This window comes from Varroa destructor, unplaced genomic scaffold (assembly GCF_002443255.2).
Source record: "Varroa destructor unplaced genomic scaffold, Vdes_3.0 BEIS01000002.1, whole genome shotgun sequence".
NCBI lineage: Eukaryota > Metazoa > Arthropoda > Arachnida > Mesostigmata > Varroidae > Varroa > Varroa destructor.
The window spans coordinates 32,519,672-32,545,160 of record NW_019211455.1 but is presented as its reverse complement, the minus strand read 5'-3'; the positions used below and the strand labels follow the sequence as shown (position 1 = coordinate 32,545,160).

Below are 25,489 nucleotides of genomic sequence, written 5' to 3'. Positions count from 1 at the left end.
ATAAAGTGTTTAGTAGTAAGTAATGATTAGCCCCGTTGGTGCAAAGTGCTCTTCGTCATTTATAACATAGTCCGATTGATCGGTAGTAATCGTGCAGCAGTTCATCTTGTTTTGACAAAGCCATGCTACAGCCCGTAAAGAGAGAAAAAGATTCGTTCCTCAAAAGTACTGCATGCGCTATATATCCGTACGTAACGGCGCTTACGGCGTAACACTTTTTTCTGAAGAGATTATTACAGAACAACTGGGTGTTCGGTAACCATCATAAGCATGGATACATGTAAAAAGGTACATATAATAATTTTTTTTTTTTTTTTTTCTTAATTACGGATGAGATACAATTCTAAATGATATAATACTGCACGTATATATAACTTCTATCTCAATTTTCACAGACATGAATGTTAGATTATGATCAGCGCTGCTATCGTTATTGTCGAAACATTTTGGAACTGGGAGGTGCATTCGGACTCTCTGCTCTGTTTTGAAGAGACGACCGCCCGAAGATTAAGAATTAAGCAAAAAAATTAAGTACAGTTCTATGACTGTCGACAGACTCTGACACCTTAAATTAATAGAATCTACTCAATATATTACGAGCTTAAGTGCCTCATGAATTAATTGTCCCTCAGTATTCTGCCCCTATCAAACAACAAACAGTCAGTGTAACGGACTTCTAGACAAAATTGCCACCGGCAACGATCACTGGCGCGTTTACATTAGTACAAAACAGAGTGAGTGGGTTCACTAGATACGTCCAAACCCAGAAGTGGAACGGATCCCAAAAAAAGATGATCACTTTCGTTCAATGGGTTTTATTGACTGCTTGAGAAGGACAAAATGATCAACAAGGATACATATGTGACCCAGCCACATCCAGTGAACAAAGCTATCCAACAGAGAAAAGACCCGATAGAAGAGAAAAAATCATTTAAGTAAGGCCACGCCACACGGGCCCAAAAGTGGGAAAGTCGGCCTGCAAGAGCTTGAGCAAGAGGTTCATTTGCACGCACCATATACTTCATACCTCGCTTCGATAAATTGTCCCTCTTTCCAATCACTGAAAAATGAAATACGTAACTGCATATTGGAAAAGGCTCTTAACATCTAACCGGTCGATATCTTCAATGCCTGATAGGTAAACCTTGGGAAAAAAATAACGTGCTGATAGATGGCAGAAGATAATAGCGAACAATGCCCAACAAATAAATCAATTTGGTCGGTAATTCGAGTGAAACTTCTCACTTACTATTGGATAAAAAATTATTTATACTCCAACCCGTTACATTCGGCTACCAAAGGTAGGCTTATGACCTTCACCACCTCTGACGATGGCTTGATGCTGTTCATTTTACACATGACTATCCATAATTAGTCTGCATAGCATTCGTTATATTTAAATGTACAAGGGAACAGTATGATCAATCGAGCGGAAGGTTCAAACGGCGCACCTTGATGGAAATACATGCCGAAGCTTCTTCTTGAAGGTTCGGTAACGTAACAGACAGTGTTACGGTTTTGAATCCAACGTTGTTGAGGTTATATTGGAGAGAGTATTTTCGAGCCAAGGATCAAAGGTCCGGCAATGCAAGCCAAACAAATATTCATGATCGCATTGACAACTTTTTTTTTTCTTTAGAGCTGATTATCATTGTTGTCACTTGTCTTATCTTCACTACTTCAAATACACCAGAGTTAAAAGTTTGAATGAAGTAAGCTTGATTTACATTTTTCCGTATGGATTATGGTAAACGTTAGCTACTTTGTTTTATTCTATGAGTCGAACAGTCAGGTATATGGATGCTAGAAGCCTATGCTATTTGTGAAAAAAAAAAAAAAAACAGGCCTCACTTTTTGGAAGGAATTCCTAGGTTTATTCGTATTGAGGAAAATTAAATGCTCCATGTATTAGCTCAATGATACCAGTCAGGCATAAATATACGTGTGAGATCAATATAATAATAACTAGATGAATGTTTTACATGAGTTCGTTCAGCTCACCAATATGATTATGACGAACGGATGCAAGTAAAGCTTGAGCCGATTGTTTATGAAATCCTACGTCTGGATAAATCAGGCACAAGGGCTACATTGTACCTTTGTACAAAATTAACTAATGTTTCTATATCTAAGTGAGACTCCTGGCATGTTTCAGAGTTTCCCTTAGACAGCCTGAAGCGTCTGCCGAAAGCAAACATCTGTTTACATTCTATCCATGACTTTGAATTAAGCCTGGTAAATATAATCTATACGGTATGAGGAACTAAAATGTTTTTTCCCTTCAATTCTTATCTCTATTATACGGTCAAATATGGGTTCAAAAGTAGGCATTAAGAGCTTTTAGCCGAAATAGTTATGAGCACTGGTCGTAATCGATTAGGATAGACTTAAAGATTACACAATGATAATGTTGCTTATCTAGTGGCCATTCAGTCTACAAAAAAGAGTTACAAATAGGAATACCCACTTAGATCAGTGAAGACCATAGTTTTTACTTGAATGATAAAACATTGCAATCTTCTAAATGGGGCCATACGTGTCTCCAAAAGCAATCCGTTACATTTTTCCATGCAAATGGTAGAAATAGTGACGGTGATGCGATTTTTATTCTATAAATTAAGGTAACCCGTGTGCGAAAAACTATTAGAGAATATTCTTTTCTAAATATTGAAAAAGAACTAATATCACAAAATCTTTATAAAAAAAACAAAAGGAACCAATAAACCGGATGCAAAAAGGTGTTTTTTCTTTTTCTTTTTTTAATTAGAGAAGCGAACTGGTGAATGTTAGATTTATTATTTACAACCATAGGAGCCCTTCTTCACGTCGTTCTCTATCATTTTACATCCTGTGTAGAATAAATTTATCCATATAATATTTAGCGATCTGTGAAGGTGGAAACACTGATATTTGTTGTACACTTTGTAATTCCTATCATCTGCTTTTGATGTCCGAGAGAAGAATTGATACATGAATTATTTTTAACTTGTTTTTACATGAAATTTACGTCTTGTTAATTGCGTTTCATTTTGTAGTTTAGGGGAGCGATTCTTTGTAACTTTGGTATATTCTTTGGTATATATATTTTCCTAAAGGAAAATATGTAAGCTTTGTTCCGAAAATATAGATATTGCTATATTACTCAACAAATTACCTTTCATGTCGATATTTTCTAAATGAAAATTGTAAGGTCATAAATGGCTAAGGTGATGTACTTCAATAAATTTCTTGTCAACAATTACAACAGCAACGTTGGAACGTTTACTTGATGCCAACATATCTTCTTCCTATCAACCTAAACTCCTTTTAGGAATTTGTTTTTGCTAAATTATATCGCCTGTAAGCTATGACTAAAATTAAAAATGTTGCCGCCGTCTTGCAATGTTTTTTTTTTTATTGACTCAGCCGAGTCCCTTTCAGTGAACCTTTACAGGCGAAATACGCATTTTGGCCGACGGACACACGTTACACAGAAATACCCTTGCTAGAAAATCTTGAATAGCATTCGTAGAACAATGCATGACCAATATCCAGTATTGACCCCATGTTCAAGCACCATCTAGCATTTAAATAATTTAGTTTTCTAGATATCTCAGATAATAATAATAGTAATAAAACTTTGTCGACTACTAACTATACGGTGCAGCGTTTTTGACAACCGCACCTCTACGACAAGTGGATTTCTTTTTGTAAGACATATATTCTTTCACAAAAAGTGCGTAAATGTCAAAATAAAATTACACATTTATTGAAAGCAATACATGAAACGTACTCAAAATCTGTAGATCTTCGAAATCTGCTCGACCAATGGTATTACTTCGTTGAATCCCCGGGGTCAGCGAAATCTTGTTCCACAGAGTTGCTTGAACCAAAATCCAAACAATTACCAAACAACAATGGGTTGAATCAGGACAATAAGCGACCAACGCCTGCCTGCTACACACATTTTACCGACACGATTACCTATTTGCTGCTTTTCGCCGTATTTTGAATCTATAGAGCGGAGTAAATTGACCTTTATGACCTACTTCCTTTCAAACCAACAAGAGTGACAGGCGATACTCACGTATCGCTTGCTCTTAGCTCTATTCTTTAGTCACTGGCTATGATATTGGCCGAACCCCATAGGAACAGGATGGGTCGCCAGTTTGTCTCAAATAGCTGATTATGTTGCTCGCTGGGACGATCATCGGGGTCGGATGTGAGGACTAGGTAAGAGATGCGTAAGACCGGCGTCGAGTTGGATGACAAGTCGCAGAAGGGAACGTACACGTGCATACGAGAGCCATAGTTGAGTGAACTGCGTTTTCCGTTTTGTCTTCTTCAACCCAAACGGGTGTAAACGCTAACCGGAATAATATCATGGAGGAGTAAGTGGGTAAAGAAAAGACCTCTTTACCTCACTGATTGGGGCGAGCTATATAAACCATGGAAGCACGCAAAAAGAGAGGCGGATTATTGATATCAAATGTGACCTTCAGCCCAACGCATCAAGGTTGCGCCGGGCGGCGCCATCGAGGCGCCGCGACCCGTTCAGCCCCTTTTCTACTAGTCTGTCCATATATAGGACGGGTCGGCAGCAGCGGTAGCGCCTCCTGGTGGGGCGTTAAGTGCAACGTAACCGTACTAGCCAACCGAGCGTTCCAAGAAACACACATATCTGACATTAAACCCGCCGAAATGTTCGTTCGTCCCAACCTTTTCTAATCGGCGAAATATCTTAAAAGTGGGTCTTGGATTAAGCAAATGAGGCGTGCCTGCTGTTGGTTCCGAGCTTATGTCCACATCGCTAAAATATACTCCATTAATAAGTATTAAAGCCCCGTGCACTTTAAGTTTCTCTGTATTAAGCGAGTCGTCATTCGAGATAGAAAATTAACTTCTTCGTCTAAGGTTGGTACCTTGTAGATTGTGCATGATAAAAAAAATAACGCGTTCGACTACTGGCCATTACAAACAAATGCGTAGGTCATTGTTTGTGAAGCGATTGCTCCTACAGATCAAGATAGCTTTAAATCGGGTCAAATTGAAGGCAGCCTTGATCACCGTAAAAACCGGAACTAAGACTTCCAGGAGCTAGTGCTATCTTCAATAATCGATAAATAGTACGATATAGAATTGCCTGAACATCTTCATTATATATATATATATATATATACGAGTTATGAAATGCACTCTGAGTCAGCTGCATCGAAAATAGAAAGCCAGCTCGGGTAAAGTATGATCGAACATAGGCAGGCTAAACTGTTAAACAAGAAGAACAAATTGACTGTACATACGAGCTCCGAGCCATAATCATAGCACGTACGTGTCATCAAACAACAATAGAGATTAATATGGACTACCTTTTCTCTTTAGTTGAGAACGGTGCCTTTCATAGTAGGTTTTCCTATGTTCTATATGGGCTACATTCTGTAGTGAAAGGAACAAAAAGGTATATTCATAATATGACGTTAGCTTTATGAATTTTCGTGTTTGCTGAAACCTAAATAAATCTGATGCTTACTCATATGAACTGAATGAAACCACAAAAAAAAATAACAAAAAAACATCGCAGTTGTTGTCGAAGGTTACTTGTTGCAACGATCAAAGTTTGCACCTAATAACAATTTTAAACATAATACCTTTATTGAGTTGAGTGAAATAGGAGCACATTCTGCACAAGTCGCTTAAGGACATTCTATCGGTACACGTAAATAGATCCGCTTCACTATAACGAAAGGTGGCAAAATCGCTATATTTTTTTATAATAGGTAACCATTTTAAGAATTCTTAAGGATCAGTTGCTATATCAGGTCTTACCCATTACAAACTTAAATAAACCTCTATTGAAAACTATGATACTCTACGAGCATTATTTTATTGTGGGCAATGATTTAGAACTGGTGACAGGGCTTTCGGGAAACAAGCTTTCTCATTCATCCGGTTATACCGAATACGTTCCCACCTCTTGTTGTACAGGAACGAAGAACACAGAATCGCTAAAATATAATGTCTACATATACGGGATGAAGCAGAAGTCTCTCAGTAGTTTAATCAATTTAAAATCATTCGCTTGGCAATAGAGTAACCCTTATTTTACATCTGTTTACGTAGCAATAGAGAAAAATTCAGTAAATTTAATAGCGAAAAAAAAATTGAGACAGCCATCAGACGATGCTTGCCATATGCTGTATATGTGAAACGATTCTGGAAAACTTTATGTAAACTACTTTTTAGAACATTATGTGAAATTTCTTATCTTTCGCTTATTACATACAAAAAAAAACTCGTATATGCATTATTTTTAATATGTATTTATTTTATCTCAGTGAAATGAAGTATACTTCTAAACGGTGTGATTCAAAAAATGCTGAAGAGTCTAAATTCGTATGTCAATGCGTATCAATTTGCTTATATATATATATATAGATATTTACAGATGTATTTTTAGGGTTGTCTAACCTGTCTGGTTTAAGAAGTTAGAAATAAGTATTAAACTTTTTTCATTTTCGGTATACAAATATGAAGACCTCAAAATATAGCTTAGGGCTTAATATACATCATCGAACTGTTCTTATCAGGCCTATAGCTAGCAAGTTAATATTTCAATAGACAAATTAAAATGAATAAACTTCGTTATTTTCTAGTGCATTGTGTGTAATGGTACTATTTCCTTTGAGGACAACTTTGTTGAGAGAAAAATATCTATAACCTTTCACGGCTCGCTTTAGATATTTCTCTGAAATTAGAAAACCGCTGCATTCTGATAGAAACGACGTACGTATGTATGTAAAGAATATGAGGAAGAACTTGTCCTCGTCCGGCTATTTGACTACGAACCTAAAAAAATGCAAATTTATTAAATGGGTTAAGTAGAGCCTTTATTTTGAGATTCGTCAGCAGAGGTCCGAAATTGCCGGAATAGAGAATGTCGAACGTATTTATAGCCCTATTACCAAATATTACGCAAATACGTAATATTTCTATTACATCTTGTTGAAATTCTATGCCAGGCTAGCAACGCGTAATCGTTGTGTCACTTTTAGAAATAAGGCACTATTTAAATCTTGATCATTGTTTTTGGCATTATTTTAAGTTTGTTTAAAACATTCTGTTTCAATTATGACTGCAAAATTTTCCGGTAGTGATAAATAAACTATAAAGCTATATAGCTGTCTACGTTAAACTAGGTTACCTTGAAAGGGATGTCTCGCTGGAAATACGTATTTGGGAAACAGATCGTGCAGGCACGATGCCCGCGCTTTTCGAAATTATTGTATATAAATTTACTCCGAATACGGTGTAGACGTATATGGCTAAGTTATACTTAATCCAGTTGCTTGTGAAGGAGATAAGTTGTATAGAATCAACCTTCCAACACGTTCGGTTTTATGCTTTTAACTATGGCTATTAATGAATTGATCTTACAATATATTAACCGGTAATAAGAACATTGCTTTAACTCTAAAATCGCGCACCTGGAGAAACACCGTACGTATTCGATGCGAGTACAATTGTTCTAATACTTACGACGAACGAAACAATCCTTATATCAAGAAAGTCTATCTATTGGTACCTTAGCAGAAGAAAGTCATATGCGAACGTTAGGTCTCATCTGTTGAACTTATTTAGTAATTAAGTCTGTATCGAGCCGAAACTTGTAATCATATTTACTTACACAGACTAGCATTTTAAATTTTACATAGCAACCGCAGCCGTTATGCCGTTGATAACACACATTTGTGTCTGATTTGAACGTTTCAATAGCTAGGAATCGCCACAAGTTCTGACAACTAATGTTCACAACGAACTGATATAGGCGTATCCGGATGGTTTTTTTTTGTATAGACGTAAATCTGTTAGTGTGTCGCTTGAGGTATCGGGCAGATTTTTCCATTTATGTAGCCGTCAACTTGTAGTGTACATGTATGGCTGATTGCAGTCTACGACGCGATATGACTAAGGGCCCAACGACTGCGGCCACCGTAAAAGTATTTTACACTACGAAGCGATAAACGACAATTTTTTGCTACTGTTGTTTTAGTCATATTTCGTGTCTTGCGTTCGCCCATCAAAAGTGACTTGTTTTTGTTTTAATAAAGGGCAATTATTATCGTCATATAGTCTGTGTTGCCGTGTTGTCTAATTAAAAAGAGACTGATGTCTTAATTCACCGTATTCCTCGTACATATGATGATTCATTTCAATTTTTTTTTTTATATTTTATGCACATTTAATAATGATGGAATTTTACCGCTACAAGTACTATCGTATATACAAATTGATGTATGTAGATATTTTTTTCGTTATGTTTTGTATCTACTTTCTAAGGCAAATTATTTTAGGTCAGGCTAAAGCTTGATTTTTATGCACGTATGTAATTTCCTATTATATTCAATATTGCTAGGTAAACTAGTTTCCAGCTGACAGACGTCACCCTCGTGGAGTTTTTTTTGGAGAAGATTCAGATCCCGATCATTCGGAAAGTTTGTAAGCAGAGATACGTTCATAGATTTGCAATCCATCTTATTTCCATTTCTAGAATTTTGTTATCACGTATGAGGAAATTCTCTGAGAAGTCTACCCTACCGAGAAATTATTCGCTTTGAGCTTCGTGCTCGTTTCCATTCATCCAATGTAAACGACCTCCGTCCCTGTGATGGTGTTGCAGCGGTAGCGTTTGCGCCAGCAAGGAAGGAATATCCTCAGCAAAAAATGTTTAATAGTATTACGAAATTCGATGGTAAATATAGCCATAGAGTCCCTGCTTCTGCCTAGTTTTTATAGATCGCATTAAGACCTCTTTCCTAGTAGCACTGCTAAATAGCGACACCTTTCGTATCTCTCTTAAAAGGGACCATTCAAAATCAATTATGGAAGAATTTATTTTTTGCAGGAGGCCCTAAGCAGTTGTTACGTGTCCTACTGAGATTACCCCTACATTTTGCTAATCAGCCTATCATCGATCAAGGGCAAAGAAATAGCGACTGCATAACTGTAAAGCGGAAAATTTACTTACTTACTTGACTTAAAGAGCACTAAAAGCCAGCTACTCACCATGGAATCGTCTGCACGACCAAAATTAATGTTCAGTTATAGTCAAATAGGAATGAAATGGTCGAAAAGGTGATGAGGAAAAACACCGATGATCTTAGAGCAAGAAATTGGTTGCACCATTAGATGAGGGGAAAACTGTAAATTACCGACAAATAATGCTTGTTCTGAGATATTAGGCTCATTGAATAGGACCTTCTTGAAGCGGTGGATACGGTGCAGCGTCAATCAGTACGCTATTTATAAATGAGATCAATAAACAGCAAGGGGCACATTGTAATCCTTGTATTTTCGTCATGCATGTGTCATAAGCCCGGTGCCACATAGACCACAAAGCATGCCTGACAGATATGCTGGGTTCATAGTATTCTACGAAATTAGGCAATGAATATACAGTTCATTACGGTTTTATCCGCATGTAAAGTTTTTTGTGTCTATCTAAATTCACTAGAAATCCGGAAAGCAGATGAGGTTTTTCTTCCTTTTTGAGTTAAATCCTATTAGAATTGTGATTTTCCAATGGCATCGACAGCCGTACCTACTGAAAAAAGAAAAAGCAATAATAACGATTACATGATTTACGGGCTACTATAATAGCGAACGCTGATATGAAAACTCGGAGGAGGTGCATACGCAGTTCTACTAGCGAATCTGCGCATCTAAATATCTATGTCCATTGTGACGCAGCGGTGTGGGACTGTCCCTTTCATACATCTAAATTCATTGTAGAAGTAGATTGGGAAAAGCTTGAAACTGGGCACGTGAATAGGTCGCACGTCAAGCTGTCAAGTTGAACGGCTCACATTTGGATCGTTACGCCGTTTTAAGATCCGAAAGTGCTAAGTTATCACTTAAAGGATTATATTGTAGTGTAAAGTATCTAATTTAAGCCGCGTGTACTAACTTTGAGCTGCCACGAAAGGTCGACTTGGACGTAAAAAACGTATACATTTAGTATAAAGAGACTATTCGTCTCAAGAAGTCGCGTGGCTGCTCAAAGCGTTAATGGACTTATTTATGCCAAGGTGGCAGCGGCTCTGACAGAGGCCAGCGGTTAGAACTGTTCTTGCTACCTTAAACTGATATTGGTTACCTAACGTTGCATAATAGTCGCTTTCTGAAGTTTGACCTTTTTACGTCAGGAGCACTTCTATAGTTAAGGATATTCTACAAAACATAAGCTTATTCTTTGTTGTCCTTATTATACCTTGTAATGCCTGTCAGAGTCGTAGCGCTTCTACAATATATCGACGTGACATAAATAAAATTAGTTTTTAAAGTAGTGAAACGGTAAAAAGATTTAATTCACGCCATTAACGATCCGGTCACAGTTATTTGGGCCAACTTAGCGCAGCTTGTCAGGCTGCACGAACATAGTTTACTACATCTGTTCACAAAACTTACCCTGAAACAGTGTTTGAACACAAAACGTTTTCGTCACTGGATAAGCGTTCCTTTAAGCTATTCTTTTCTAATTCTCATCGAATAAATGGTTTTCAGACAGAACGACTTATCGTTGCTTACCTCATAAGCTCTGTCGATGCCTCTTCTGAGGAAGGGTAATCTTTTTCCCGGGCGGAGTTCCTCGCAGAACTTTAAAGACGGAAAAAAATCCATGAGCACACTGCGTAGACAACAACGTTGTTATGGGTCTTATAATCACTGACGCGTGATTTACTGATAATTACTGAGCAAGCGAAGCAAAAGTTCGACACCCACGTCCGTTTAAACGAAGCCATCAGAGATTTTCCTCTGTCGAGTGTAAGATACCCAGCTCAGGTGGATACCTCGGGCGTCGCAGGCAGTAAAGAACTTCAAAATACTTCAAGTAAAAAACTTCAAACTAACCTTTAAACTGATAACACTTGTAAATTGTACCATAAACTATCTGCAATATTGCCTTGTCGAAACAGGGCGAGCTGAAAGTAATAGCTGTAGCCAACACGTGCCAGAGGTCTACAATGGCGTCCGCTCGGACCAAACTAATGCAGAATTTGTTGTAAATGAATCCCTTAATCTGGCCGTCCATTCGTTAAATGGAATACCACAAAATTGTTTCTGTCGACGATTTACTTTCAAACAACTGCAATCAAAAATGATTGTCTCTATCATCCCTGTTGTATCAGCTATCCAAGGCGACGGTATTACGATGGTGAGTGTTCGGTGATTCACCATTAAACGCCACTTATTATACTGTACGGTTTAATTGGCCACTGAATCACAACCGCGTTAGGCAGATCCGGTTTTCCATTTTCTGATCCTCTTGTTCCTAGATATGTTTGCGTTGTTACATTGACCATGGGCACCCTTACACAATAACAGTGTTGAATACTCCCAAAAAAAACAATACGTATACGTTATGCCCCATATATGTGAAAGTGTGCTTAAAATTTAATTTCTGAGAAAAAACATGTTAAATAAGAGGGTATTCAGAGCGGGTTGGAAGAGCGAAGTTGATATAGCTAATTATTGGTAATTGGCATGTGTTGGGGATATTGGCGTTCCCCTAAGATACGTATCGTTAGACGCCATCTATCTAGCAGCAGATACTGAATTTCCTATTACATACACACAACATGCATCAATAAATGCACTTTGTATTTACAATAGTAACACTGAAGTTACAAATATAAACCTACCTAATTCTATTTTAGTGAGTCGTAAATCAGGTTGAATGTTTGCGTAACTTACTTCTAACGAAAGCGTTTAGGGAATCAGATTAGAACGCCAGGTTATCGAGACCACACCAAGAAATCGATGTTAGATACAGTGGAATCGGGCTAGGTTTCAACACATAGCCCTGCTAGTACTTTTTTTGAAACAATATTTGTAGTGAGGGCGATGCCCCTCGTTTGTCGCAGGTTTCCGCTTAGTTTACCTCAAATGGCCTGCGTGGCCGGTCCCCAACGCAGCAATACCTCCTAGCGTCGAATGACTTGGAAGGGAATAGGATGAAACAAAACCTTTTTGGCAAACATCCGTTGACATTCTCTGGCTCGTTCAAATACAGTCTGTCATTGTAAAATTGTCATTGTAAAAAAACAACATAAAAAAAAATTAAATGATAATGATCATAACAACAGTATGATCACGACCGCTACAATTACTACTAGTAACAATAATAACAAAAAGCTCACATAGGCCTCCTGCTATATTGGTTCGATAAAGTTTTTCGTTGCGTACTTAGAAGACCCAACTCACAGTTTACAACAGTTGAGAGGACTAGTGTCATGTAAGCCTGAACTTTTTAGGTCTCTTTAACACAGAGAAAAGGCATTCGATTCAAAACGTATTGTAGGCTGCCTGGTGACAAAAAGCGACAAAATTTCTTTTCGTCTGTGTAGTTGCTTGACCTTGTATGGTTTACAGTCAATAATGGTTTCCAATTAAAATTTCAACTTGTACTACTGCTACTTCGACGATCTAATACGACTTACCCCCGATATAATAGTAAAATGCATACGATATTCGTTATCAACGTAAACTAGCCCCAAGCGTAGACCCTAGTTATGTTATTTTAGCAAATCAAACATTTTTTCATATCGTTTACAGTCAGAGAATAGCTACCGAACTCATGCTCTGAGTGTGCTACTACCTCGTCTAAATGGGTGCTTAGGTATGATTGAACGGTTTGTGTCATTAGTAGTCACCAAAGGTTGCCACTTACAGGATCCCGTCAAAAATTTCTATGAAACAGTAGCAGATATCGTGCCTGAAGCGATCGTGTGCGTATTTATGAAACTATGTATATTCCAGGTAGTGACGAGCGTAAAGTTGCTCTTGTCGTCCCATTGGAAATAGCTCTGATGAAGATAGTATTACTGACTTACTTAGAGATATCATTCTCTGTAAAACTTACCGCAGGTGACCCGCTACAGTAAAGAAGGCATTGTCTATCTTTGGGCCTTGCGAGCCTTAGCGTTGCGTTAAGATATCGATGTCTAATATCGAGTAATATCGTTCGTGCTCTTATCGGGTAAAATTGTAACTGACTGCGTCTAGGACACTGTGAAAATTCACTAAGAAGCATGCCGTTTATCACTTTCAAATAATGTGGGATCGTGCCTTCTGTGATAAAAAAAAAATTCGTTCCGTTTATGCAATCCAGATTCAAGGTTATTTCTAAAAAACAAAAAACCCGTAGGTTTAAAGATCATGATCAATGTTAATGCTGCGCGTTACACATTAGCTGTCAATTCGTCGACGTTGGGCAGGAGATTAGTCGTCGATACTGAAACAGAGCAAACAACATTTTGGTTAAAATAGGTAATATTGATGAAGGGTTATTTCGACGACTAAAAGCTGTACACGAAGCAGGAACTTTTCATTGAAATGTTTGATGGAGTTTTGTGACATAGGTCCCGGGCGTGCGTTCATAAGGTATATCCATAGACCTCAAAAAGAAAAGCAACAGTAGTTTCTCTTCTGTCATCATTGGTTTTAAGGCTAAATGAGCACCCAGTTCATTCTTCGGCCATCCAAATTGTTGAAAAACAGACAATATGCATGAATATCTAGTCGACTTTAGGTAAAAACTTGTAAGAACCTTTAGACCGTTTTTATATTCTTTTCAGCCTGACAACCTGTCTCTAAGGGTATACTGAATCATAAGCTAACGTGTTTCGCGGTGAGACAGGATCCAGCCAACAAGAGGGGCAACTTTTAACCAGCCCTAAAGATCTAGGTCAGATTGATTAAATACAACGATCAATGTTGCCATGCGTGTTCTCATTAAACAGTTCAGTGTCGGTTTTTAAACGCCCACCAACAAAACTCTGTCGTCTGCCTCTAAACAGGTTTGAAACCTAGGGCTGTTTCGTGGAGCGTTCCAAGACCTGGTACGAAATTCGTTGTCCAAGTGGAGACAGTATGTAGCATACAAGTGTACTATCATTCATTCGTGACTAAGGCCTTTTTAATCGCATGGATTTAGGCACCGTCACCTTTGTAGAACTGTACTCCACCTGTGAGATCAGGTCGGTTCTTTTCGGTATGAGAGGTCCCTAAGAACGTACAATTCAGCTCAGAGTGAAGCTTCGTATGGTTTAATCACTGTGAATTATGATAAGGCGTTTCGTTATACATTATATTTATGAACGCTTATATTTACCAGAATCTTTCTCTGCACAGAAACGTTATATGCAACGATGGTATATCCACTCTGTTAAGGTGAAGTGTTTGTTTGACTGCGGCCTTCAAGAGCTTTCGAAATTTATAAACCAACTTTGAGCTTCGTTCGTTTTGACATTTACAATTTCTTGGTAGTTACATCGTCATCAGTTACTGCGTTCCCTATTGAATACGTAGCTGACAAAAGTTTTTAAACGTTTATTTTTTTTATGCTGACAGGCTTTTACCTTTCTTACAGGCAGAGTAATAATACCCACTTTGAGCTGATGGCGTGATTTGTAGAGTAGAATGAATACTACGATCGCTTTCAGAATATTATATATTTTCTCACTGAAATTCTATGTTATTTCCATCTAAAGTTTGCCAGTCGCTGCCACTGATTTATCTAGTGGTCAGTTTGCCCTAAGTTAAGAGATTGCGAGAGAAGATTCGGTGTCTGTGGGCAATTAAATATGCACGCATTCAACGAACTACTCAAATAAATTTTACAAAGTAGCAAAGAAAACGTAGCATTCGGACTTATGCTACCGTTAGAAAATTATACAGTGAACGACCGAAAGCTAAAATCTTTATGAAGCCGTTTGTGAGAAAGTCAAAACAGGTTGGCATATAAAATCGACATTGGACAATAGCTTGTAGATTCCGTTTACTTATGAAAGTCATAAAAAGGAAAGCGAAATTCTAAAACGATCCGAGCGAACCAGTCATTGAATAGCTTTACTGTAGAATAATCAGACTCTGTCTATAGGTATTGTAGTATCTTCTATGCCCATTGGATTGTTGCCACTTCCTTGAACCTTTTTCTTTAAATTATAACTGGCAAACGTTTCATCTATTACCGAAATTTCAGATGCGCTAAGATTATTGTTACTCTACGGATTAATGCCAGGCATTTTTGGGCAAGGCTGCAGATTTAGAATCGACCACTGGTTCGCACTTGCATTTAAGTTGTAAAGTTATTTCCTTCTGAGTTGTACTAGTTTATCGCAGAAGATTCGTATTTGGGAGAATGCGCGATGCGAAATTCAGCGATGCGATTTTTGTCGGAGATCTCAATTCGTTTATATTAATTCAGTGTTTACACACTCAGGTCGTGTGTTTCTGGTAAAGCTTTTTTTTTTTTTTTTTTTTGGTGAAACTATTATACAAAGACCCCCGTTTTTTTTTTAAATCTGGAACCTAATATCAAAAAAGTTCACTTGCTTTCTAAATATAACAGTTGACGAGTTCAGTCAGTAAGGAACTGAAGTATTCTTTGGTTATGCTAGATGGACCCATAGTCTTTGTCTCACGCGTGTGTTATCATTGATTTAACTGATTTTACGCCTTACTAATACACTAAATTTTACGTAAAGAAGCCAATAAATATTTTATTGTAATAATCTTGTCGGGCGTAACCCGCTGGCCATTTGTAGCTTTTCTATCAGCCTAGTCTAATATGTTTACCTCTGAAAACTCAGCCAACTTTAGATTTGCTTTAGCCATGATACGTTGGCTTTCAATACGTTTCTAAAACTTGATCACTTAAGGCTTTTTCAGTATTGGCTATTTTATTGTGTGGTCTGCATGCGCGCGGGTTAGGCCGGCCATTCGCCGACGTCTGGGGAACGGACGCGCAGTAAAGCGGCTATCAGTCGACCCTTAACAAAGTTTACGGTTAATAGACCGATAGATACGGCTGGTCTGTTTACTCTTTTTCATCACTCCATCGCTACACAGGCAAACCCAGACACCCAATAGGGTTTACGTAATTCTCATCCAAAGATAACAGTTATTGGTATTCGTCTGTATAGTGCATCGATACCATTGATTGGCGCTAAGCTTCCCCCTCCTCTATACGGAATGCCATGTCGAGTTTCTACCCTTCAAACGACATTTTCGTGTCGAAAATTGAAAACTAGGTGTATGAGGAGGCAATGCATTCCGATCGAAAACGTTCGAATTCGACCAAAAATCACCCCTCTCTACCCCCCCCCCCCAACGTAGACCTCCATGTAAACGTTCAGCTACCATTTTGTCAGGTGAATATCTTTTGCCGAAACTGTCTTTAAAATACAGCTCAGCTCAGCTCAGCTCCTGGTTATGCCATATACATGGATAAGAAACTCCAGCAAAAAATGCATAAATGTAAAAAACTTGCTAAAATTAACATTAGGGCTAATCTAAGTACTTTAACGAATTTATCTCAGTTTGAAAAACAAACAGATACCAGAAGGACCTTCAGGCTTTACCTTGTGCCTCCTTTGTATTATTTTTATTTTATTCATTTACCTATTTTAACGAAGGCTTTAGATTGAAAGTACGTTACCAGTTACCCTAGCTAACTTGTTGTTTTCGTATAGTTATTTCTGCAGTTCTGTTTAATAGGTTCACTAGGGAATTTTGCCAACTCTAGATTTGTCTCGTTCGGAACGAGTCGTCCTTTAAGACATTTTTACTATTACGGGGTTTTTGAGTGTCGGCTAGTTGATTTTTTTTTCTTGAATAGAGTCGGCCTATCTCTGAGGTAAACGAATGAATCGGGTGGGCTAACATATTGACTCTGGTAGCAAGGCTTAAGGCTTTTTTTTTTAATCTTCCCTTTTATAATATATAGCTGTGCGTATTTTTAACTAAATTAAAATGTGATAAACGTTACATGATGTTTCAGCTGATGTATTGGCTTTGCTCCTAATAGTTCATCGTAGCCTGCATTTTGTTAATTTTTTTTAGATGATAGGTGTTCACGTATCTTTTTTTCGCATTTGGCAGTCTTTAGCATGACTTTTTTTTTCTCAGGAAAATGGCTGCAAAGCTTATCACTTCAACTTTGCAATTATCATTTTTTAGAAATTTTCTAAGAAACTACTGCTTGTCTTTGTTACACTAGTAAACCAGCACGACTCATAGGATTTCGCAGTTTTCGAAAATATTAATTTTAGGTATATGTTGCATTTTTAGTCAGTGCCTTTAATCTATTAAGTGGCTTAAAGAATAGTTGTTAAGAAAGCAGATGCAGAAAAATGTTTGCATAAAAATATGTTTTTGATAGTTCATTATTTTTTTGCCATAAAGTTGTTTAGAAAGTACTTTCAGAGAAAAACGTTCGTGGTGTTAGCCGCTAGAAGTTTCCTATGGGGCACTCATTAGAAATCTGGTTAAAAGTAACTCAAGACGCATTTAAGACAAAAGTAACTCACACCCCATTGTCACGTGAAGCCACCAAAAGTCGGCTCGATCCGACCATTTTAGGGACCGACTTGGTTCGCACAAGCAAACAGAGTCTCAATAGTATGTAGATAGATTGATCCAAATTCGTCTCTAAAGATGCTATCTTATAGATTCAATCATTAAATATAGCTAGCTATAGGATCTACTGGGGAGATCTTTGTGGGGTAAATAATTTCCGTCGGAGAATAAACGACTCTATCGGGTAAGCAGCTATCTGAACCACTGTCCAGCATGAGTCGTTACTGAAGAGGTCACGTGAACCTTTTCACTCCATTATTTCATGTCTTATTTAGCAGAAATCTTCTACGGCGGTAATTTAGACCTCGTGACCCATTCATCTACTGTAAATCGGTTTAGGCTAGAAAATTCGTTTCGCCATTGTCGAGCAGTCCCATATTGTCAACGGATTCCAATAGGAGTGTTCCCCTGATGAGACGTCGTGTCGGATTCCGAAAAATCGGACGTTCTGGAAATTCTATTTGAAAGTAGTAAATGTGACTAGCCAAATTGACACTATCTGCAGCAACTACACGAGTAGCTATCGACATACAGGTAGTTGTATATACAATAGCGATACCTGATAAATTTACATTTATACAGACACAATGCGCCCTAGCTTTAATAAAAGAAAAAAAAATGTTTATATGTACGAATTGTTGATACATAAGCGAAATTCTAGAAATGCATTCTAGCGTTTAAGCGTGCTCATGGTAAACTTTGTATCGTCGTATCGTACTTTGTATCGTATTGTTGTTGACAAGTCGATGTAAGTGCATGAAAAACTACTCACTGCGTTTAGTCTATTGTTTGACTAAAATAGTTCTTGCTGAGAAGCCAGAACCATAAGCTCACCTGCTTTGAAAATTATATCGGAGTGCTGTCGTCATGCCTTCACCGACCTAGAGAAGCGCTGTGGCAACAATTATTCGAATCCTTTAGGTCATCTAGCTCTGTCACCTATTATGATTGAGATTGCTCGGACTGTTTCCTGAGACAGTTTGTGAAACGTCATACTCAATGCACACGGGTCTCCTGTAGGTCGAGAAAGCAGTAGGACGCTGGCTATCCTGAATTACATTTGTACGGTAAAATTGGCTGTTTATATTAGAATACGTAAAATCAGTTCTCTGTGTTGTGAAGATAAAAGCTTCCTATTGGAGATAATTGTTTCGGCCCAGCGTTGGCTTTAGAGAGACCCGCGACACTAATCTACAAGACCGTTTGCAACGAAAGAGAGTAAATTGAAGATTGCCCGTCACCTATTCAAATAGGGTATACTTTATTCTCTCACTGATTCCCCTACTGATACGGAAAAACGCTTCTAAATTTCCAGTACATGTATATATGTCTAACAGGTCATATCGTCGCATAAGTACTTTCTTTTCACATTTCGTGTCAGGTTGTTGTAAACGGTTGCCTTTCCTCGTTGATGACTTCGTCGCGATAAAGGCTACATATACAATTTTTCATTTGGCGAACGCGATGTTGAGGCTAGTCATGAACTGTCCTGATCGTTGGCGTTTACCCTCGTATTTAAAGAATATAAGATTCTATTGGCAAATATTTATCGGCTGGAAAATTTAGTCTCATGTAGAGTTCCTCTTTAATTTAGATGTTCATTGGTTGCAAGGTGGATCAACAGATATTGAGGACACGTACTAACGTCGGCGTTATAATTAACAATGAGGTCTCAGAAAAGGCCTGTCCGAGTGAGGCAGTAGAGGCGGCTTCACGAAAATGTATCTAGTTATCTGAGCGGAGACTTGGCGCCACTTCGAAAATAAAAACACACCCTGTGACTCTTAAGGTGATGGGATTCAAAACTGCGGTCAAAATGTGGCCAAAATCAGACAATTACAATTCTGTAGTAGTACAACTATATTAAAGTCTGTTAGTATCGACCGTGTCTGCTGAAAAAAATAGTTTAACACCGACAAACTATGGTGATCCGACAACGGGGCGGGGCGACAGGCTAACTAAATATGGCGTCCTTCTGCCCACAATTTCCGCCTCGAGGCACTGTTAGTGATGTGGCGCAATGACTAGGATTATGGCTTACAGTAGAAACGTCGCCTTTTTCTTTCTAGCTTGTAAATTTTGTAATCTTACGGTACGACGCGTCAGCTCTTTTTATGTGTTAGCTGCCTCGTGTTCTCCTACGGTGGGTCTTCTACTTCATTCGGTTCACCTCGTGCGTCGCTCGTCAAGGTTAAAAGCTGTGGTTTTTGCTTGGTGGTAATTTTTGTGCTGGTGTGCGCTTGCCAAAACGAGACCGCTTTTGCGAAAGTCGGCGGTCTCAGACAAACCTGGCCTGGCCTGGCCTGGCCTGGTGTTTAATGTCCTTTAAACGTTAAGTTGGCATGTCCAACGTTTTACGCATAAGTAGCCTTTCTGCCTCTTTATCAACTAACAGGCGGCAGGATACATTGTAACTGTCCCGTACGCCGCAAATCTCATTACTCATTTCTAGTCCAAACCACACATTTCTATTCATGCGCTGAAAGGACGTCAACTGGTGTAAACTAGTGTTGATATTGTTGTTGTGTATATATTATATATATATATATATATATATATATATATATATATTACATGAGAGTTCCGCGGTTGACCTCAGCCGCTGCTGCCTTTGGCCTTGTATATTTAATTAGAGTTCATTAGAATCGAAGTCTGTTTATTGGTGGTCCGTGGAATATTGTTTGTAGCAATACATCAGTAGTAAAAAATGCACGGGGTGCAGTGGCGCAAGATGGCAATTCACAGCTGTTGAGCCTTCCTCAGATGGAGCGGAACGTGCAGCGCAGAACGTTAAATCAATGCTGAGGGGTGCCGACGTACTTTTCTTTGTCACCCAACGTAGCCATGGGCTAATAGGTGGCGGAATTACGAGCTGGAGAAATTCAGTTAAAAGGCTTATATTTTCATATGTAATTTTATATTTCTGATTTTAACAACAATTTAAATAACAAGAAGTCAATAATGTGCAACCATCATCAACTACTTTAAGAGTTCATATTATAATAATTACGTGACTTTTAGATTCTGCAAAAAAACCCAAAGTAATCAACCTGCCACGTACAGAGAACTATTCAAACGAGTAATATTATATTGTACGCAAGTAGCTTTTAGTTAATATGTAAATATTATAGATAATATGTAAACCTTATATATATTGTCAAACCTCATCTCAGGACATTCCGCTCGATCCTATTATGGTGTTGAAATACCCTATTTGAAATCAACCGCTACCCTGTAGAGCAGCATGGTCTAATCTAAGCGGTTGCGTTTCGGCGGCGTGCGGCTTAAATGAAAACTCTTGAAGCTTGAAGATGTTGTATGATAAAGAGGATCTCTTACAAGAAAAGAGAAAGCATCTATTGCACGAGGTTCGTAAGCTTTAATATAACAATTAAGGCCATATAAGTTCACATCTTCATTTCACTTACAAGATGAAACTTTTTTTGAAAACTTCCAGTCATCTTCCGCATACCATAGTGCTTCTCTGATAATATAAAAGCATTTTTTTCGCGCATGAATGTTCACGTTAGTCAACGCCCAAAGAGCCGAAACTAACATTATTCTAAAGATGGTAAATTATGACGTTCGACTGTTTCAACCGAACGGGCGTATGCAAAGCAAGTACTCATTATTAGGGTTTTCGAGGTCGAATAGAGGGTATTCTGCTGTGATCGAAGCTGTGTGTATCAACAAGCGAAAATACTTGATCTTTGATGCTGCCAGCTTCTGAACTGTACATGTTGTACGAGTAGAATCGGCAGTGGGTTCACGCAGGGTTTCTCCATCCGCGAATTAAGGTTACGTGGCCTCTACTTCCGTCGGTTGGGGCAAAGGGTAGTCTTGAAACAGCTTCGGGCTCCAATTTGTATCTACGCAAACGCACGTCTTCGAAGTCAAGCAATGACCACATTCGACTACGCTATAGCTGCCGTGAGCAACACGGCAGTGATTCCAAGCCTTGAACCTCTAGCAGCCTCGTCGCGGTACGTGCAAGCACGAAAATGGGCATAACTAGTGCGACAGCCAAAGTGGATATGCACCTGGAAATTTCGAATAGCCGTCTTCCTACGGGCCGACGATTATAAATGCATAGAAATTGTAAAGGACGAATTCACAGTCGCAATTGAGTTGTTCGCTGCGAAACCGAAAAAACTACATCTAAGTTACATGTCCTATCTGTTATACGTTTCGGGTCGAACTGTAAGACCGCTAATAAAGTACAGATTCAAAGCTATTGCAGCTATACAGCGTCAAGTTGCTGAGAGCAACTGATACTATTGTAAAAATTATTAAAGGGAAAAAACAAGATTGTGTAATATCACAAGGCAAATCAAGTCTTTTTCAAAGGTAAGGATCACGAATACTCCCAAGAGGAGTCACAAATATACGTCTGTAGCGCCGGCGACCAACCGCGATCCGACTCCCGTGTTTTGTCTATCGCATCGTTTCAGGCGCCCGTCAACTACACTGCCAATCCTCAGTAATTGTGCGCAGCTAAATGGGCTGCTCTCAGATTAGACGGGGGTGATACCATCGGGACCGCGTATATACTACGCTCAACAGATGTAGCCTTTTAGTTTCGCCCCAATTTTTATGGTCCCTTCGATTTATATGCGACATAATATGTAAAGCTAAGATCTACGATAGGTTTTAATTCTTCTCTTTTACCAAGCTAGCGTAGAATATATTTTTCGCTGTCTTGGCTATCCTCAACAGATTAACCTCTTTCGGCGCCGCTCTGTTCGGTCGAGCGACTAAGGAGCTACTAGATTTTCTATCCCGCATAATTCGTTGTTGATTGTTTTAGCAGTAGAAACTCAGGGACAGTCGAGGGTATTCACAAGCTTTTAGAACAGTTCGGAACTCTTCATCAAACAAGCTTTCTCATATCCGTCGCGGCGAAGTCTATTGGATCGGGAGACTAGACTGTGCGTAATGTTCTCCTTAAGCAAGAAGCATCTAAACACCTAAAGGTGTTTTCTACTTCCTAAAGATATTCGTAATCGGTTGCAATCGAAGAGTGAAGAACCATCGTTTTGGGGTTATGCTAAAAAATCTACCCCCTACAGAGTATAGTCATAAGGGCTATCGGTTTGATGAATAGCTCATTTTTGGGTAAGCCGAATTACCTACCTCTGCGAAAAAGTAAGATCTGAGGAAGAGGGCATTCTGAAATATCCCAGAATATTAGACTTTTATGTACCCCAAATGAGTATTTTAGCAAGCCATCGATGGAATCACTACCCATTTTACTAAACCTTAATTTGTTCTCAGTAGTCAGGGTACTAGCTCCGAGTCGCAATGCTTTGAATAAAAGGACTGGCCTTGGCTAACCCTAGCGACACGACCTTCATGCTTCCGTTATATTTCACGTAAACTAGAAACCGACTGGACGAAAAAACTCAACGTTCTTAATAAATTTCCTTCTAAAGAGCTAGTGAACAAATGCAAGTGGGCGAATTTTCTTTAAAATTTCGTTTAACAGAACTTCGTGGATGAAGTGCGTTAATGATGTTGAACGCGCTTGGCAGCGGACTCTCACCCAGCCTTTATAAGCGAAACCTTTCTTCTTGTATTCACTTCTACCGGTACAGCGAATCTGTTAGCTTTTGTGGTCTCGTAAATAAACACTGCAGGTCAGACCCCGCACTTGTCTCCTGTGGAAGCGATACTATTTGACGGTGAATTTTTTAGACCAAGAGTTTCTCAAACATGGGGAGGGTCAAGGTCTCTACAGATGGGTAATGGATAAACTCAAGATGACTTCGGGTGAGCCGTGCCTAAATCAAGCTTTTATATAGATGTCCTTAAATACCGTTCTTGTTTAGGACCTTTGAATAGTTAAATAGTTTTTATGGTTCATATGATCTCTTAAAAATACTTTCATAAGCACATTCACCAAGTACAGGTTTTCACTTTATATTGATCTTTCGAAAAATCGAGAAAACTAAATGAACCACAATATATAGAAGCGACTGATCTTCTGAATTTTTTGATTTATTACAAATGTGTAATTTTCAGACAGATTGACCGTTCGTGCAGTCAACGATACGTTTTAGTGCCGAATATATTTTTTTTTGTTGTGAAATTTTTGGCTGTAAGAGAAACCCTGATAGAGAACTTAACGTTTAGGAGAAGTTAACTTCAAGTATAAAATTCATTAACCCATATACAACAAGTATACAGTACGACTTGTTACCATACAGTAAGCATTAAGGTGGATTCGACGTATGGCTTGCAGCTGTTTGGGATGTCAGTTGCGAGAGTGCGCGTAGGGCAGCTTATACTCCACATTATCATTTCACTCGCTTAAATATGATTCTAAGGAAGTTTATCTATTCATTAAAGGTCATTACAAAGATGTGACCGATGAGGGAGTTCATCGAAACATCGTTCTAGCTTTATGCTCCATTCAATTTTTCGCCGTCAAATGTGCCGATGTACACGAAAACGCTTCTAAACGTTCTTGCTTTTTGTAGTACGTTGATTCTACAGAACATTTACAGAGATGGTCGAGTATAGAGAATATATACTTTTACTATACTTGTTTAGATTTGACTAGTATTAAGATTATCGTAGAACTATTGAACGCCATTTGAGCTAACGTTACTCACAGTGCTTTATTATACGTAACTAAAATGCATGAATGCCGGCCTAGAGCTCCGCAAAGGTGTTCTTCTCTATATAACGAGCTTTAAACCCTATTGAATACCGACAATTTCTCCCATACTATACAGCGTTATACGCATATGTGTCGAAAAAATCGTTATTTCCATTAGTTATCAATACCTCTGAACGAATCCGACATGAGTCCCGTTAATCAATTATACAGAGTTGTAATTTTAATTAGAACTTCCGTATAATAATCCTTATACACAACTCGTGAGAGCGCTTTTACCTAAATATGGTAATAAAACATGTTAGAACATCGTTAAATCACTTTGTCGGAATATTACATTTTGAAAACAACGGATTTATACGTCGGAGCCATGCAGTCAGTTGTCCTAATATGCGTATATCGAAGTTTTGGCTCCTATTCGTTTCGACCAGTTTCTGCATTAAGGTAAAGATATCTTTATTCAGGGCGGCATCGTACCAACTGCAGCTGTGCCAACTAATCAGGTGCATAATAAACGTCCTACAAACTTTATAATTACTTTATAATTCCGCCTGAGAATCGTTCGTAGTGGCCGCACAGACAGAGATGAAACCACCGGAAAAGTATTAAGAGATGAACGAGTTCTTCAAATGTACTCAATGCTTCAAAGGTAGACGTTCAAAAAAAGTTTTTCGGGTGACATTTATACTTCACGCGGGAGCACAGACTCCTATCTACTAGGCGTAATATCCAATATCGAAAACTGCTTTTCCACTGTCTGCTATTCGCAGCTGCGATGAGACCTCAGGTGTCGTTGGGCCTACGAGTGACTACTGGCGTTCGTAAAAAATAAGGAGAATTCTTTCGATACCGAAGCATTTGACAGAATTGCTATTGTTCCTGGAAGGACGCGTGTTACCCAAAATGCGTCTTTTTTTTTTTTAGAAATGTAGCTTATCTTGAAAAACTATGACTACTAGCGACAATTTAAGCTTTAGTTGAAGTACACATTTTAATGAGGCTGGATTTTTGGACGGCAGAGTTGGCTATTTTGATTTACCTTCTAGAACTTTAATTTTTGAAAAAATCATATCCTTTGACACCCCTCTTGGTGAAAATGCGTATGCTGTTGAAGAACATTTTGTCCAGGTGGCCCTTTTAAAAATAGTAAAGGAATTCTTTTTGCAGTGAATATGAGCTTCAAGTGTGGTAACCCTTTTGTTGAGTGCGTAGGTTTCAAACACAGAGAACCCTTTGTTTTAGGTGTATCTATCTCAACATCGTTTAAGGTCACGTCTTCACCTTGGCATGATTACTGCAATCAACTCTCGTGCTTTAAACCTTCTTTAACTCGATATAGACAACTAGCTATTTACGATCCGGAGCTTGATGCTCTATGTAACGCACGTAAACGGTTTCAGAGCCAACCTTCGGCTACGGTTGAGATCGATCGAGTAGATTGCTTCGACCGTACAGCTCATTTGTGAAATGAGAAGC

At 38.5% G+C, this 25,489-nt stretch overlaps 2 long non-coding RNA genes across 2 annotated transcripts in view; one reads left to right on the top strand and one right to left on the bottom strand.

The window, feature by feature from the left end:
- Window positions 1-11,116, bottom strand: part of LOC147757683 (uncharacterized) — a 16,427-nt gene extending 5,311 nt beyond the window's left edge. Inside the window, exons 1-2 of the long non-coding RNA XR_015322369.1 lie at window positions 10,885-11,116; window positions 10,561-10,629 (exon numbers count right to left, since the gene is read on the bottom strand). This is a non-coding gene — a long non-coding RNA (uncharacterized LOC147757683). The remainder of the gene's footprint in view (window positions 1-10,560; window positions 10,630-10,884) is intronic.
- The window catches only part of LOC111244952 (uncharacterized), an 86,329-nt gene that overhangs the window by 6,670 nt on the left and 54,170 nt on the right, over window positions 1-25,489 (top strand). The window lies entirely within an intron of this gene.